Below are 4,364 nucleotides of genomic sequence, written 5' to 3' on the forward strand. Positions count from 1 at the left end.
AAAAACATGAAATTCCAAAAACATTATTTGTGACACAAATTTTGAAAATCCGAAAAACATTCATAGCATGTGAAAAACTGTTGGAATTCTGAACATTTTTTGACAAATGTGATTTTTTTGAAATCACGGACAATTTTCAAAAAAAATGTGAGTAGAACTTAAAAATTCCATACATTATTTTGAAAACACAAAAGGAAATTGAATTTGTGCCAAAAATACAAAAAAGGAACATTTTTTATCTTCTATTTTTTTCTAGAAATGCGCGAACATTTTTAGACTGCACAAATTCTTGTTGTGGTATAGTGGGTCGGCCTAAATTATCGTCCGCGAGAGTAGCAGGTTATCCGGTTAGGATTGTAATATACGCAGTATGCGGAATAGGTGTAGGGTCTAAAATAGACCGGGATTACAAGTTCAGATTGTGAATTTCCGGATTCAAAGTTCAGGGTTTGATTTAGGTTTCGTTCACAACTTCAAGGTTTGTTTTGGACTTTTTCCACTAAAGATTAATAGTTCTAATAGATCCATGGGATTTTCCAGCATATATCTCTATTCTTGATCCGTATTTTTCGTTTAGTATATAATCGAATCGAATAGATAGAATAGATAATAGATAGATAGATTGAGTCATGAATCCTGGTAATAGATCAGAATATAATAGTGTGGACTGGATCCTGGTGAAAAAAGAACACTGATAACTCCCGCATGTTTGGTTTGGGAGCTCCTCGGACCGAACGAAACGTTCATAGCGACCCATCGATAAAAACGAACTACTCCCTCCGTTTCCAAATATTTGTCTTTCTAGCCATCTCAAATGGACTACAACATACGGATGTATGTAGACATGTTTTAAATTGTAGATTCACTCATTTTGCTTCGTATGTAGTCATTTGTTGAAATCTCTAGAAAGACAATTATTTAGGAACGGAGGGAGTACAACGTTCGGGCAGAGATAAATTTCAGACCGAACGTTTTCTTCCTTGCCACCTTTTTCTACTGGCCCAATTAGCATGAATTCCAGCAAGCCCAAAGCCCAAAAAAAAAGGCCAGGGGTAGAGAAAAATAAGTTACAAAAAATGGCAAAATTTATTTCCTTATGCATTTTCGTACCGACCATAATATATATCCATGGTAAGAAATACATGGTTTTGTAACCAAAAAGAACAAGAAAAATGCCATGATTAGAAAAGTAAAAAAAATGCCATGGTAATAAATGCAACATATTTGCCATGGCAAAAATACTTTTATTCACATGGAACTTTTAGTTTAATTTGCCATGGCAACAAAAAATAGTCTATTTTTGCCATCGGAAAAACTTACACTATTTTTCCATGGAAAAAAATGTATTCAAATGGCAATTTTTTGTTTAATTTGCCATGGCAAAATCTATACTATTCTTCCTTAGCGATAAATACTTCTATTCACATGGCAATTTTTTGTTTAACTTGCCATGGCAAAATTTATACTATTCTTCCTTGGCAAAACTACTTCTATTCACATGGCAAATTTTACTTTAATTTTCCTTGGCAAACTTCACACTATTCTACCATGGCAAAAATACTTTTATTCACATGTTATTTAAATTAAATTTGCCATGGCAATATTGGTAATTATGCCATGGCAAATAAAATGTGAAAGTTACATGGCAAAAAAAGAGTATAAATTGCCATGGCAATAGTAGTTAAATATTTGCCATGTAAATATAGGTAATTTAGCCATGGAAATAAAATGTAAATTTGCCATGCTAAATAAAGAGTAAAAATTACCTTGGAAATAAAAGTTGAAAATTGCCATGGCGATTTATGTAAATTTGCCATGCCAATTAAAGGAAAATTGCCATGACAAAAAAAGCTAAATATATTGCCACGGTATTTTACTATATACACGAGGATACAAAAAAATGTAGATTGAAAAATTGCCACCATGCAGAACACAAAAGTGTACCATATATTGTTTGGTGGTAACTAGCACATATGCCCGTGCGTTGCTGCGAGAGAGATATTTTTTGCGAGAAGCAATGGGAGAGATAATTGATGTGTCGACCAAAAATGATCTCCATAGTGGTGCAATAGAGAGAAGAGTTGTGGTCTGCTCGCGGGTCATGTTTGTCCCATGAGATCTTGATAATGGTGGCGTTAGTCGGGGTGGCGGCAACCATCCTCGTGCTTTTTTTCCTCCGGGTCCGCCTCTGTCTTGGGTTTGCGTCGACTTTTGGGGCACGGTTATTTTAGCGCCCTCATCATTTGGTAGCTATGCGGCGACTTTGGGGCACGGTTACTTCGACCACTCTTTCTTACGACGACGTAACCAGATGGATTACTAATTGTAGCACATAAATCTCATTTTGTTAGCATATTTAGCGCATAACCAGACATCAATGTCCCTTCTTTATTAGGTTTGTTCTCTTTGATTATATTAGCGCTCACGTGCCCACAATTCTTTTATTCGATCCAAACAAACATATTCTCTTTTATTGGCCGAAGCAAAAAAATTGCTCCCCCGAACAACCCAGTAGGGGAGTGCGGCTGAGGACCAATACTGCCTGTGCGATGGAGTTAATTTTTTCTTGGGCCAACTACATGGGGCCTACTATATGACACTATTTGCGTAAAATAGTGCGTGCGACGCACATCAGTTCGTGTATGAACCAGCACACTGGTAGGCTCCAAGACGACCTGTGTTTGTAAGGCGCGAAAAAATCTGAAAATTTTGAGTTTGAAGGATCGAAATCATGCCCTCAAAGACCCGACTAAGTGGTGCTAGCCACTTGAAGAAACGGGTCCTACCAACCAAGGGCCAGCTCAAACCTTTAAGATCATACTCCAATGTCAGATTGGAAACATTTTTTTTGAACTTAAAAAAATTGCTGAATATTCTTGCAAACAAGAATAATTGTGAAAATCCCAAACATTTTTTTGAAATTCTTTACATTTTCAGTAATACACAACAAAATTTTAAATATTCAAATTTTTATTTGGAAACACGAGCCTTTTATAATAACATGACATTTTTTTAATTTGTGATTTTTTTAAAAAGGAAACATATTTTGAACAGTCAGAATAATTTTTGAAAATGTGTTTCTTTAAACTCGGACATTATTCTGAATTTCCGGACATTTCACTAAAACAAGAATATTTTACTTATTTGGAGCATTTTTTAAATCCATTTTTTTAAAAAAATCCTGAACATCTCTGGAAAACACAAGGAAAAAATGGAACATTTTTTTAAAATCTGAACCAATTTTGAAATGAGAACAAAAATTTAATGTTATGACATTTTTTAAAACGGAATATATTTTCAAAATTCTGAACATTTTTAAAAGGTTCGATTTTTTTATTATATTATGAACTTTTTAAAATTTTGAATTTATGAAAAAATGATAAAAGAAAAATAAACTTGAAAGGAAAAAAGACAAAAGAAACAAGACAGAAAAATAGAAAGAAACAGAAAAATAAAAATAGAAACATAATACAGAACAAAAAAAGGAAACGGTTGAGCCCAGCTTGGGCGCCCTGTGTGAATTTGTGACTATTTTGGAATGAGACCAAGACTTAATGTTCTAAACATTTTTTAAAATGGAATATATTTTAAAATTATGATTTTTATAAAAGATCAAATTTTTATGATATTATGAACGTTTTTGTTTTATTGAAAGTGAAAAAAAGGATAAGTAAAAATAAAATTGTAAGGAAAAAATACGAAAGAAGCTGATAAGAAAAAGAGAAATAAAAGGAAAGGAGAAATAAAAATAACACAATACAAAAAAAGGTTCAGCCCAGCTTGGTCGCCCTATTCGAATTTCAAATATTTGATGCTCATTGCGATGAATTGAGCTTTCCCACTAGCTGGGCCACACTACCGGCGGCCCGTGTAAGAAATTCTGGCGTTTTTCCTTTTCTAATAGTTGAACAGGCAAAAAATTAGTACCACCTCGAATAGGAAAAAATAATTTAGTACCACCTCGAGTAGGGAAAAAAATCTTTGCGATGGTGAACAGATGAAAAATCGAGGAAACACACCTTGCTTTATTAGTAGGTCCCATGAATAAAGTAAAATTCCCATGAAAAAAGATGAAGTGAAATTTTCCATGGCATTAGAAAGTAAAAAAAAATGGACATGACACGAAGAAAGGTATGGTAATTGAAACAAAAAATACATGGTAAAGTTGCCATGGCAGTAAAGAAGTAAATTTTGCCATTATATGAAAAAAAACAAATTTACCATGGTATTTGAATTAAATTTGCCATGGTCCATAAATTAAGTTTGCCATGCCCATAAAAATATATTTATCATGTTAGAAAAAATAAAAATTAATATAAAACCCCCCTTTAGTTTTTTTTGAGAGAAAAAACCCCCCTTTAGTT

Source organism: Triticum dicoccoides, chromosome 2B, assembly GCF_002162155.2.
Source record: "Triticum dicoccoides isolate Atlit2015 ecotype Zavitan chromosome 2B, WEW_v2.0, whole genome shotgun sequence".
Classification (NCBI taxonomy): domain Eukaryota; kingdom Viridiplantae; phylum Streptophyta; class Magnoliopsida; order Poales; family Poaceae; genus Triticum; species Triticum dicoccoides.